The sequence below is a fragment of the Channa argus genome, chromosome 1 (assembly GCF_033026475.1).
Source record: "Channa argus isolate prfri chromosome 1, Channa argus male v1.0, whole genome shotgun sequence".
Taxonomy (NCBI): Eukaryota; Metazoa; Chordata; class Actinopteri; order Anabantiformes; family Channidae; genus Channa; species Channa argus.
The window spans coordinates 1118772-1132771 of NC_090197.1; the positions used below are offsets into that span (position 1 = coordinate 1118772).

A 14000-nucleotide genomic window follows, 5' to 3' on the forward strand; every position below is an offset into this window, starting at 1 on the left:
AAGGCACTTTGTGTTAGTTTAATTTTCAGCAAATTTGACTTCAAACATGGCAACAACACTTCAGATCTGTCCTTTCATTTAGTCTTTCACTGCCCTACAACATTTTGTTATGGAAATGTACTGTTGGAGAAAGCTGGATGCACATATCCACGATTGGCGTTGGGTTTCCCTAATTTGATGTTGTTGATTTCGAATTTCGAAAGAAGTCACTTTGTCAGAGAAAGCTGACTGCAGCCTGCTTACGTTAGTGCATGTGATGAGTCCTCCCAAACCAATGTTTGAGACAGCGTTGTATCTAGTGCTCCTTCAGCTCTGCCAGCAGCTCCTGTTTGCGTCAGATTGGAGCCTCAGATCAGGGCGGCCATGTTACCTGCTGCTCTTTCAGTGAGCGTGTGCATACGGCCTGTGTGAGGGCGGAGGATCATTACCTGATGTACATGAACGAGCTGTTGCTGACGCGCTCTGAACTGTTTCCAGCTGCTGATAAAAGCACAGCAGCACACACTGAATGTTCGCCGAGGAGGAGAAATGGTTTCTTCTCGGAGGTCAGGAATGTGAAGTATTCGTGGTGATGCTCCAGGGCTGCTCTGTTATTCGTCAGCGAGCTCTGCGCCACCTTTATTTGCTTCAACATGCTTTCTTGGCTCAGGGTGCAGTGTTTCAGGAATCCACAGGGCTCCGAAAATCACATTCACAGCATAAAACCCATTAAGCTGACCTCCGTGTGTGAGTGTGTGTGTGTTGGATGACCTCCAAGCTACTAGGATCTGCTCGCTGCCAAACATGTGCAGGGCGGCTGCAGCACATTTCACACTCAAGCTGTGTGTGTGTGTGTGTGTGTGTGTGTGTGTGTGTGTGTGTGTGTGTGTGTGTGTGTGTGTGTGTGTGTGTGTGTGTGTGTGTGTGTGTGTGTGTGTGTGTGTGTGTGTGTGTGTGTGTGTGTGTGTGTGTGTGTGTGTGTGTGTGTGTGCCTCATCCCGTGGTTTATTGTTGTATCTTTATCTGTTTTATCTGGAAGAGTCGCCCTGTGACCTTTCTTTCAGTCATTCAAGCAGACTTCATTATAGAACACACACACACACACACACACACACACACACACACACACACACACACACACACACACACACACACACACACACAGAACAATACATGGATTACCCTACTTGTCGTGTGTGTTAAAAAGCAGAGGCTGATTTTCTGCTGCAGCAACAGAAAACCATTAGTTCAGGGTTAATGCTGGTGGTCCTGGTTATCAACCTGTTCAGAAGGTCTTCAGCTCCTTGAAATCCAGGAAAACGTATCATTTCTATAAGCAAACGAGCCTTTGCCACAGCTACACTTTTATTGATATTCTGCTGCACAATCATTAATTCATGTATCCTCCTCTGCTCGGTTCTGCTGTTTCTGGAAGAACTTGTTTACTGTCACCGTGCTCCTGCAGAAGGGAACACAGATGTTGGATTTGTGAGGGAAGAAAATCATTTCAAAGCTGTCTGCTCCTTTACAGCACAGGTAAAAGCACCAGGGTGGAAATAATCCTCATTCGACTTCATCATCGAGGGACAAATGTTTGGCTGCTCTGTGCTGCTGCAGGTCCCAGAAAAGACATGTGCAAGTTTTATGTAGGATGTTTGTGTGTCCGCTGATGCTGTGTGACACCCTTGAAAATGAAATTTAAAATTCTCCCGGTGCAAAAAGGTTAAATGAAAATTAAGAATAACACAAGTTCCTTAACATGATGGAGGCTACAGAGCAAAGAAAGCGGATTAAAACGTGTTGGCATTTGCACCCGTTCATACTCTCATTTGGCCAAATCCATGTCAACAACAATATCAGTGTAGAAAGAGCTTGAGCTCATGGTGCATTCACACGACACACAAGACATTTCCACTTATTTCACAGTAGGTGAAAGCAGCTGCAGCCGTCTCTCTGCTCACAGTCTGAAGACTTTCACAAATTCATTAACACTTAATCCTCACATCTCCGATTTAAATTCAGCTGCATCCTCTGCTCCACACCCAAAAGCTCTATCCGTACGTTTCAGCGTGGCAGACAGAAATGTGTGATGCCGGTCAGCCGTCAGTGTGAGCAGGGGGGTGGTGAGTGTGTGCAGAGCCCGTTAACTCACTGTGGCTTTGACACTGGTCCAGTAAATCTGCATGAGGTGACAGCGCTGACAGTTTTCCTGCAGGAAGCAGCAGCAGATTTACACGTATTAACCCGCAGAGGCTGCAGAGTGTGTGGGCGTGAAGCGGGACCAGTTTAACTCTGCTGGAGCCTCACAGCTCGTCATGCTCCGGATTAGCTCCAAGCTGCATGTGTTGGTATGTTTAGATGTATATTTTAGTTTGATTTTAACAAAGAAGGTGACTACGAGCTGCTTCACTATCACAAAGTGAATAGTGATAGTCATCTGCTGCAGAGCTGTCACTACTACTACAAGAGTCCTCAACAGAACTGGTGTGAACTAGATCTCACTTCCACATTCGTCCAGAGTTACTCATGCTTGTCTTTCAGCTTTACGCATCAATCCAAATCTAAATCCAGCCCTTAGCATGTTGCAAACTTTAGTTGGAGTCATCATTTTATTTCCACCTGCAGAGGACCTGCAGCAATGAGGACAGTTCACAGGAGCTATCACTAACATAAATGTGTTCCTCTGCTCCCACAGTTTAATGTTCTTCCGCTCTTAGCAGGTTTTCCAACTTGTGTGAGGTCGAGCTTTGTATTTTATAATCGCGTGCACTCTGCCTCGTTCTGTCCACAGTTTTATTTTGTCAGTTCACATTTGTCAGTTGGAGCCTTTGTTCTGCCGGCAGCAGGGTGTTTCTGTGTAAAGCCAGAGGTTTTCCTTCTTTGTGTGGAACAAAGACGGGAGAGTTCAACACTGGGAGTTTGTGATTTCCTCTGCTGCACACCTGCAATCAAATTCCAATCAAATCAGATGTGAACAATGCGTTTGCATAGACCAGGATTTGACTGAAGGCTTTCCGCGTGTCCCCTCTTTCCTCATGTCACCGTCTCGGCCCAGCTGAAGCTGTTTTTGCCTCCTCCTCACATCCCCCCTCCCTCCTCTGTCATTTCCACTGACAGCGGCAGGAGACGGCCACTTCTCTCCAAGGTCTCTGCCATGTGGTGACTGATGGGGAGGTAGGGAGGGGGGTGCTCTCTGTATCCTGCCTGCTTGATGACCTCCAGACCCCAGTGTGGTCTCAGGAGGCGCAGACAGAGCAGAGAGTTACTCAATTATCTGGAATGCAGTTAAATAATGGCTTCATTTGCAAATGATGGAGGCTCTTCATTGTGTATTCTGCTCTGATGAGAGGCTTTTTATTGCTTCATCGAGCTGCTGGCAACGTGGATTTGAGTTTGTCTGACTGCAGTCTGTGCTCGTCTGCTGCTGGGGCTCTCAGTCCATCATCACTTATCATGAGTGGAGGAGATGAAACTGTGTAATCAAAGTTGTGCTGTAGTTTGAGTCTCTACCAGTTTGTTGAGCTGCAAGACATCACCGGGTCTTCATTGTGTCCTGTCAGTACTTTTTTTCCCTGAGCTCAGCTCCTCCATGATCACAGTCCACCATAGAGTCATTATGGGAATAGTGTGTGTCTTTTAAGTCACTTTTAGTTTGTGCTTATTTATGTCTAGTCTGGGTCCATATAGTCTGCTATTAACCTGTGTGTCATTTATAGTAAAATTCAAAAATAGTTTAGATATTTAGGAGTTAAGTAAGTGCACACGACAAAGTTGTACCAGTATATTCACCGTTTTAACTTCTTTGTCAGTGGCTTTATTAACATCCTGATGTTAATTTTCAGCAACCAGGCTCCTAAAATGATGCTCCTGTGCATCTAAACTGCAACCACAGCCGTGTTTTAAAAGAATGACATTTATTAAAGGAAACAGTCACATTGTGCAGAAATGTCACACTACAGCCCTGAACTCCGCTCCCCAGTTCCCTGGGTGGTTGATTATTAATCACAAAGATTAAGCTCATTATCAATCCAGACCACTAACCAAGTAATGTGAGAGTCTAAACACAGCCACATAACTTATTAGAACACTGTATGAAAACCAGTTTGTTCAAGAACATTTATTGAAATTATTTACAACTTACTTATATATAAGTAAGTTGTGTGTGTTGTGCAAAGGTTTGCATCGCCCTACAAAACTATTTTACAATTAACATTCATTAATTTCTGATGATGAAAGATTTGTATCCGCACAATGCATTAGATATCATGTTGATTTAAAACAGGTCTTTGTTTTAATTTTGCTCTTTTAGATTAGGGAGGACTAACTGTACATCTGTCTTTGAGGAGTGAACTGTCCACGTGTTTGTGCTCCACAATAATCAGAATGAATGTTTTTCTCAAAGAAAATGATGGTGCAGCAGACAAGAGAAACAGTCTCAGTATGAAGTTTCTTCTCACAGTGGATAAAAGCTCAGGCTGCTTAAACCAATCAGAAAGTCAACAGGAAGGTGTGTGTGTGTGTGTGTGTGTGTGTGTGTTGATGGAGAACATAGATTTGTTTCATCTTGTGTGAGTTTCAGCATGAAAACACGAAGCAGGCTGTTAATGAGTGAGGCCTGTTCACTCTGAGTGCCTACACGTCAGAGCCACGCTGCAGGGACTGCTGGGTAAAGTTGTGTAGAGGCTGTGTGTGTGTGTGTGTGTGTGTGTGTGTGTGTGTGTTAGCCGAGCTCTAAAATGAGGAGTTTAAAGTGAATCAGCACGCTGCAGTAATGCACAGCTTATAGAGAGTAATGGAGCGTCAGCAGTGTGCTCTGCCGCTTTATTTACTGCTGCTGGATTTAGTCTCCGAGCTGCAGAGCAGGAAAAAGTGAATTCATCATGAACTAAATGAGTCTGTGCGATATAGGAAGAGACAGTCATGCTAGAATCAGAGTCTTTGAGTTCTCGTAGCTCCTGGTTGTCTTTTTTTTTGGACTGACTGCACAAACAGACTAAATGGCGTTTTGCAGCTGAAAGAAACGGCTTCATTTTTCAATTAAACAGCTATTTAAAGCTAAGAACTGGAACCAGTGTCTGGGCTAAGGAGAAAAAACATATCACAAGGAAAATAAGTGAAACAGAAAACACAATTACAGGAATATGCAGGAAACGTCCTGTGTCATCTCCTCTCTTTGCAGTTTAACATGTGCAAACTGAGCTGCTGAGCTTTGTTGACCGCAGTCTGATGGTTTTATGTCTTTCAGCCTCTCTGCAGCGTGGCCTCATCATCTGCTGCTCATTTGGTTCAGTTTTATGACTTTTCATCAGCAATAAGCTCCAAATTGTTCCTCTCACCTTCAGAACAAATCTGAACAAAGTGCAGCAGGAGCTAAAAGATCAAAACACTCAGCTGAATTGTGTCCAAGCAGTCTGAGCTTCAGGCCTGAGTCCTGAGTGACTCTGTTGTTCAGCACTCGGCTCAGGGATTTTCTGCTCTTTTGCATGGTCTCCTCTGTGAGCTCACAGCAGGGACCTATAGCGCCCATCCACCTGTCCTCTGTCCATTTCACAGTGGACAATTCGACCGTCGGGCAGCGAGGGAACACTGCTACTGTCAATGTGGTTTTACCTCTCTGATTTGTAAAGACGTTAGCAGCAGGGATCAGTTAGTGTTTTCTTGTTGAATCGTGGAGTCCGATGAAACTGTGTCTCGCCTTTTGTTATTCAGGTTAATTCCACTGTGTCTTTAATGATGTGAAGATAAAGGAAGCTAAGAAGCCTCCTCTCAGACTCACATGGGGGGACATGGAAACACTGAGATGTGTGTAAAACCTGCATTGACAGAGAAATCCAGGGTTTCACTGATGGAACATGTGGTCATCATTTGAAGAAGTAGAACCTGTAGGAACAAAGGAATTAATTTTTTATTTCTATTTTTTTTTCTTGCCATCAACAAAATGGTCCATCCCATAAGGCCAAAAGCCTTTTCAAAATGTCGGCATCTTACATACCAAAGTAATCCCTTTTTAAAAAATATATATTTGTTTATTTAACTTCTACTTTACAGGTAATTATTTGCAAAAACCAATTACTTGTCTGAATAAGACACAAGATTATTATGTGCATTAAAGATAAGTTTGGGGGAGTGGGGGGGTCTGGGTTTATCAAACACAATCACTGTGCATAAATACAGGTTTCATTGTCATCTATAAAAATAAAGAAAATATATTAAAAGAGAACAGATTAGCGTGAACGTGTTCAGCGCTTGGCGAATCAGTTTTTGATGCTTGGTGCAGTACTGGAACAGCCGGTCCGGCTGCGTCTCTGTCTGAATCCTGCACCAGACCACAAAGAGGAAATCCGGGATGCTGTCTCCTGACTCAGCTTCACTCCTAACTTTTTTTATTCTCCACTTGTTTCCACAGACTTATGAATAAAGGAGTTTCAGGTCGGGAACACCATAAGAAGTCCGGTCCACACCTGGATTTCATTGGCTTTCCTGTGAAGCTGTGTTTGATTGGATCATCCTGAATTTAAGGTAAGAAGAGAGTTGGTTTCTTTTTTAGTGGAACAAACAAATGTTTTTGGTTTTCTGACATTGTCCACTTTATTTTTGTGCAAATCAGTTTCATTTTTCAAGACTTGGTGTCTTAGAAGAACCCTTAACTTACCAGGAAACCTATTAGAAAACCCTTAGACATTTTCAAATCCCATAATTTACCCTAAATCTGGAAAACACTGACATACAGTATTTACACTTACAGTTAATGTACTTCATGCAAACATCCACCAATAAAGTTCCTTAAACTTAAGAGAAAAACAATATACCATTAAAAGATGTTTAGGTCTGTCCATATTACGGTTTAGTTTAAAGGAGAATTTAAGGCATCTTTGGCTGCTTTACTGACCACTAGACATAACATTTCATCTGGGGATCACGTCCCCAAACGTGTCCACGGGTCCTGATACAAGATAAGACAACAAACAACAAACTGTGTGAGGCAAAAGTTAACAGACAAAGTGATAAAGAAGAACAAAGGATTTAATTAAAGCCAGGGCTGGAGCAGCAGAACCGACATTTCTCCTCTGTATTACAGTATTTCCTGTGACAGGCTGATAAATGGCCTCCACTGACCTGCTTCCTGTGCTCAGGTTCAAACTAATCGCACTGGTACAAATTGAGAGTTTTTGTGCCAGCTGCACAGGAAATGTATTATTTATACGTTATTAAGAGCGCTGCCAGAAAAGGACAAAATGACCCAAAAACAGGTCAAAGTAGTCCTGGGTATTTCACAGGGTATTTTACAGTATTTCTGTACTTCCTTGTGTTTCTATCTGCTGTAGATGGAACACCATCAGTAAACACACTCAGACGTCACACAGTTTTTTTAGACAAATGTTACAGAGATGGTTTGATTCCTGGAGGAGACAGAGACACAAACTTTGTGTGTTTGCAGCTGGGATGCAACAAATTGCAGCAAGAAATGAATGTGTAAACACTGGAGGATGTGTTCAGGATGTGTGTGTTTGATGCAGAACTCCCACGGGAAAAGTTAAGCTTGAACTTGAAAAGACAAACACACACACGATAATAATCTCAGAGATACGGGCTTCACCTGCCTGCCTAAAGTGGTAAACACACACACACTGCTCTGCATCAGATGTGTGAGAACAACAGGGTTTCAAGGACACCCAAGTTTATTTAGTTGTATTGATCTGCTCTCAGTTGCATGTTGGAAAGTGGGAGCAGCACAGATAATGAGCAGCTGAGCGTGTTGCTGCTGCTGCAGCATCGATGCTTGTGCAGACTGTTCAATAAATACAGGAGGAGTCACTTCCTTTCCAGTCTGTCTTACTGGTTTGAAAAGCCTCATTTTTAAAGTCAAACAAATATATGTAATCACCAAAAAAACCTAGTTCAGGGATCTGCTGCTCATATTGTGAGTTGGCCAACGATTCCCTCAGTCAGTTTTTCCCAATCGCAGTGTGGAAACAGGAAGTCAAACTAAGAAGTGGCTTATCTGGCAAACGTTGCAGAACCTCCTGAGTGCTCTTTGATGTAGGTGTCAAATGGAAGCAGGTCGTAACGTGTCATCTCTGAATGAGGAGCTGATCGACAGTGTGAAGCGTAACGCCTGAGTTTCTCCACACTTTGGTCACATGATCTCACTCATGGAGTCTGTCACTGCATAAATTCATATTAACGAGTAAAAAAATGAGCTGAAAACTTCTGAGATCCATGAAGGTTGCCAATCAGCGCATTAATTAAGTGAGTTATGAGCTCATTAGCATAACAGGGTGTGTGTTTTTGTGTGTGTGTGTGTGTGTGTGTGTGTGTGTGTGTGTGTGTGTGTGTGTGTGTGTGTGTGTCTCGGCTTCCTGTAGTTCCTCATCAGGACACATTATCATACAGTGTCACCTGAGAGACAGAGTTTGGGTCCTCAACTGTCCTGCTAGGGACCAATTATGGCTTTTAACAAGGATGTTTAACAGAAAGTCACGATGTTTCTGGAATTGTTCTTAGATTTATGGAAATCTTGAATGTGATAGAAAGTGAGAACGTGTGTCTTCAAACTTTAATGTAGATATGGATTCAGGAGTGTGATTGCAGGTGCAGATATGGGACATTTTTGATTAGGAAGTGTTTTTGTCTTCTTTTTACAAAGTAAAGTTGGAGAAAAAAGAATTTTACTGCGTAGTGAAGACATCAGAAACATTTCGGCAGAGTGAGGAGACATTTAGAAAATGTTGGATGTTTTGCAAAGTGACATTTTGAATTAGGTGCTTGTTGGTTTATACTTAGATTGAAGGTGACGGTTCATCTCTGGCTGTGGTCCTTTGTACCACAGTTGTGGTACAGTTAACCAGTCAATGGTTTTGCACGGATGCTCGAGGCCTCTGTGGCTCTGCTCTTCCTCTACTGCAACTTCTTTTGTCCATTGTTTAATGGAAAAATTAAAAACTCTGTATGTAACTTTAAGGCTGCACGAGTTTGTCCTTTGAATTCGGTTTTTAGTCTTTTGATGAAAATTTATAGATTCTGTCACATTTTAATCATGTGATTGTTTCTAATCAGCTCATCATTGCAGGTTCAGTCCATTTCAGGGCAGATTGTAAATTAACAGGATTAGTAAAACCAGTTTGTCCCTACAAAGTGTTCTTTGAACAAGTCTGTTTACTTTGTCCTCATCGAACCTCCTGTTTTCTCACCGTCTGAGCAGTCGACCGTTTAGAAGCTGGATTCACACAGCTGTTCACTGAAACTCTTTTTAATGTTTGGACTTAAAGGAGACAAGCAGCTTAAATGTCGGACTGTTCCTTTAACAAACATCTAGTCCATGTTTTATCTTTCTCCCTGGAGCTCACTGAAATTCCCTGACAACTCAGAGATCCACCATTGTTTCTGGTCTGGTTAGTAGAGGTTGAAGGGCGACTTAATTTTTAACTTGCTTTCAATGGCTTTAATTTAGTGTCTAAATGTACATTAATGCTTTAAAACTTTCCTCTGACTTCAAAATATTAAAACATTTCTCTGTTTCTAGCTGCAAAACGCCTCCAGGTTTTTAATTATTAGGATTTTTCAGCTAGAAGAAGAGAGAAGTTGTCAAACTAGAACCAAAAGAAGCTAATTCAAAATCAGTGAAGTCCTTTTACTGAAGTTGAAAATTGGTGATGTCGCCCTTTTAAAGAGTTTTTTTTTGTGTGTGTGTGTAACTAACCTTTTCTGAACAAAGATTCAAACCTCCTGTGTCCACAGTCCACTCGTCTCATGGTGGACAGGAAGTGTTTGAGCTCTGTTCATGGTCCCTGAAGCAGTAAATGAATCTTTGTGCCAATTCTCAGGCTGAGGATTGAGTTTGACAGAAGCAGCTTGTCCTTGTCCTAACAGCAACCTGCCTCCTATTTTTACTAGGGCTCATCAGACGCCTGCTGAGAGCAGCTTTGAAATCTGCCTCCATCTCTGCATGTTAGTTTTATTTCTCTGTCCTCTCCAGCCCTGTGTGGTCCACCTCTGCCGGCCTCAGCTCAAACGTGTTTCACTGGAGTGATGACAATGCTATTAACGCGTGGGACGGTGAAGACAGTAAACTAACAGCAACAGTGGTGTCACTGGTTGAAGCCTAAAACCTTAAGTTGATGGTTTGTTATATAAATTCAGTTTTTACTAACCCAGTGGACTCATTAAGTCTCTTTGTTTGGCTATGAAGAAGCTACCATAATAATAAGAAAATGAAATGTCAGCCTTGAGCCAAGAACATTTTGCCAAACAGAATTCATAAAGTCCTAACTGAGTGCTCTGATTCAGCTTGTTTAGGCCTTGATCCGAGTCCTTTATTATGTTGCCGTGTATCGTCAGTAATTATCTAATAGTTAGGAGGAGCTGCTCCATTTAATTTTACACGTATAAAACCACTTGGCTTGCACACCTGCTTTGTCGTGGGGGGTCATAGTCGACTCAGTCGGCCAGTATCATGCACGGGACCTTTGTTATTACGGTTAGAATAATATATGTGCTGCATACACCTGGAATCAGTGTGGTTTCCTTTAGAGAACGATCGTGGTTTGGGTTGAAATAAATTAACGACTTACTGAAGTAACAACTAGAAAATTCTAATGAGACCAGTTAGTGTCTCCTTTGTTGGCGTGTCCCGTGAAGTCTGCCAACATTTGCAATAGTCCAGGTGGACTCCGCATATGTCCAAAAAGCGTGTCTGTGTGGACTCTGGGCACTGTGAGCACATCGTGAGCTTGCTTTTTCACAGTAGAACTGTTCTTGTCTCTTTTCATTTTGTTCAGCCAAATACAACAACCCACCTCTTGATTTATCTCTATTTAATGAAGTGATGCAGAGGCCTTAAGACTGTAAATACAACCCTGACCGTGACATAATGAAACCATCTTTAAATGGATAGTAAAAGTCGCCTCTCGACGCCTCAGTTCAGTCAAATAAAAAGCCCCTAATCTCAGTGTAGAAGAGGACGTGATGTGTTTTTGTGTTTTCTTTCTTCTCGCTCTGTTGATGTGCTGATATTTGGGTCACGTCGTGCTGCAGATGAACAGTTGTCCCACAACAACAAAACCACAGAATGAAGCTGTTTTTTCTTCTTCTTCTCTTCTGTGATCTGTCAGTTGAATAGTTTTGCTGTCGTTAGTATAAAGTTCTTTCTCTGTCTGTGTGTCTTGTCTCTTTCTCTGTCCCACAGTCTGTCTGTTTGGCTGTTATTACCACAAAGTGCTCTCTTTCTGTCACATTCTGGATAATTAGACCTCTGTTTTCAGTAATTCTGTCTCTCGTCCTCTAAAGTGTCACATTTTAAAGACAGATGAATTGTAATGAACTGAAGCGTCTGTCTTCCTTTTTCTGTCCACACATTCCTGCTTCTCGAACGTCCTCCTGCTCTCATGCACATAAAACTATTACACTTCTTATTATTTCTCTGCATCGTGTGATATGTGCTGATTAATGCTCTACTTCCGCAATTGTTTGACATTTGTTGAAAAGTTTCTGCATAAGCCAAACTGGAAAGAAAATATACCTGCAGATAACTGCAGAGATGTTTAGCATTGTCCTTGAATTTCTGCTGTTAACATCAACAAGACGTTGTTGAACACATCAGTAGGGACTGTATGTGTTTGTGATTCACTCTTCAGGCCGACATCCACTGGCTCCTTTTAAAGCAGAGGGAGCAGCAGCTCTTTAAAACGTTGTGCCCCATTTCTAAAGCTACAGTGGAAACTATGTGGCTGCTTGTGTTCGCGGTCTTAATTATTTGCTCCTGACCCAAAGCTCATGACCATAAATGAGGGTTGGAATGACTGATGCTTTGCCCTCCAGCTCCACTCTTTCTTTACCATATTATGCGTCATCAATTCACTTGATCAATGTCTGTCCAAAGCTCGACATTATTCTCTATCTGGAACAAGGCCCCAAGACACTTGAAGTCCTTTACTTGGGGCAGCAACTCAACCCAACCTCATGTACTGTTTTCCAGCAGAGAAAAAATGACTCAGACTAATGGCTGTGACAGACTAACTTGATGGTTGGTTGTGGGCCACTGCGCAGTTGGCGTAAGATGGACTCAGGTTGGTGCTCTTTCATCCGATTGAGCATGTAGAAGCTGATGGTAATGGTGATGACAGAGAACTTAGCTTTGCAAATGGGTACATGAGAAGAGACCGAAGGCTGAGGATTCCCGTTGTGCCATCTGCAACTTCTCATCAGACATGTTGTGGAATATGAAGTGTAGTTGTCTGCAGTGAGTGACCCTGGTCTGAAAATGCTTTGTGCATCTCCAGAACACAGGGGCAGAACATACGTGCTAGTTGGATGTTGGCTTTAGGATTTGCAGTGTGTTGGACCTGAACTGTATGGACCTTGCAAAGGCAACTTGGGGCGATGCAACAGTCTCCTTCTTTTACTGTCTTCTTGGTGTCTCTGCTCAGATTTGGATTCTCATGCCAGCCTCTTCAGACTCGGAAGGTCACTATTTAAATTTACGTACATTAGCAACTTAAAGTACAAAACATCGGCAGAATTAAATGTATCAGAGTTGTTTCTCATTATATTTCTTCATTTCATAATGTGGTTGATTTTGTTCAGTTTTATTTCATTTTTCAGCAGCATGTTGCTGAGCATAAAACATTGATATTGGTCAGAAAGAAGAAGCAAACAGGATCGTAGGAGTTGGTGTGAATAGATTTGATGAGTGATTTTTGGGGCGTTTGGTGACTCTTGGCCTGTCGAGGAAGGTGCTGCTTGGCAGCAGTTTCTCCATCACAACGGACACAGGACTGGACAAGCAGAAAGATCCAAGAAGAAGAGACAAACTGAAGCAGCATTTGGTGTTTTGGTTGCAGAGGAGTGTTTTTATTTGGCAGCATGAAAAGTGGGATTTAAAGCTGTCAATAAAACCAAAATTTGGCAAGAAACCGTTGAGTATGTTGGCGGCGTTTGAGCCAGGAGGGTCAGCTGTAAAAATAAAAATGTCCTGTCCCAGTGTTACTTCTCAAGTGAGAGAGGAATATTCAGACAACAAACTGAACATTACAAGGATTCATCAGAGAACAAACATTTGAATTTTTAAAGGCCGTAGAGAGATAGAAAGTGTTTAGAGTTCTGTGGTGAAGGGAGCACAACAACATTTTTATATTCTGATGTGTGAACCTATTGAATGAGGATGTTATCAGCAAACAAAGTGGATAGTTGATGGTGTAATGTCCTGAATAGGCTGTTAGTTAAGCTAAAGGAGTTTTAGCCTGTTGCGTTTGTTTTCACAGCTGTAGAGTTCAGGGTGAGATGAAGCTGTTCTGGAGACACGTGTTGGACTAACAGCGTACTGTGAAGACATTGTGCTGGTTGTATTGTTCCAGCTTCTATGTTAATACGTGTGTATTAGTGTTACTGTGAGTTCGATCGTTTGCTGGGTTTTGTAGCCTTTCTGACAACACGGTTAATGTACAACCGTTCTCAGAGGAGCAGGAGTCAGCAACTCCCTGGTGTTTCAAGACCGAGCAGATGGATTCAGGTGAAGCCTGCTCCCACCCAGACATTTACCAGATAACAGGCTCGGCTCTGCCTTCTCTCGTCCTCGCCTCTCTGAGGTCAGGGATTAAGACCAGCAGGGATTATCTGATTTCAGTCCTGCTGAAGGCCAGAGATGTCCCACCGCCCAGTGAAACACCACAGATACACAGCAGCAGATTTATTGCTGCAGCAAAACTGAGGTCATGATCTGAAAGTCCTGCAGGTTTTAATGCTTTACCTTCTATTTAATAATTTATATGTGTGTGTCAGGTAATTCTGGTACCAGTCAGGGGTTTTTGTGATACAGCCCTGTGGGAGATAAATAATTGTGAAACCATCGTGACGTTACACTTGGTCTCTGCATGTAAAATTGGAAGCTGTTTGACTCGATTGTATAGAGCTGTTTTTCTTCAAAAATTATAGCAAATTACAGAAAGCATGAGATCTGCAATCACCAAGTTAAGAAGAACAATTGTAAACATACTTTATACTAATTTCGAAGCTTAACACACTTG

General features: G+C 42.3%; 1 protein-coding gene across 3 annotated transcripts in view; it reads left to right on the plus strand.

Annotated features, from left to right (window-relative positions):
- Positions 1-14000, plus strand: part of LOC137099397 (semaphorin-6D-like) — a 144368-nt gene that overhangs the window by 20113 nt on the left and 110255 nt on the right. For all 3 annotated transcript variants that reach the window (XM_067476207.1, XM_067476197.1, XM_067476187.1), the window contains exon 2: positions 6386-6498. The gene's annotated coding sequence lies outside the window, so the exon portion shown is untranslated. The remainder of the gene's footprint in view (positions 1-6385; positions 6499-14000) is intronic.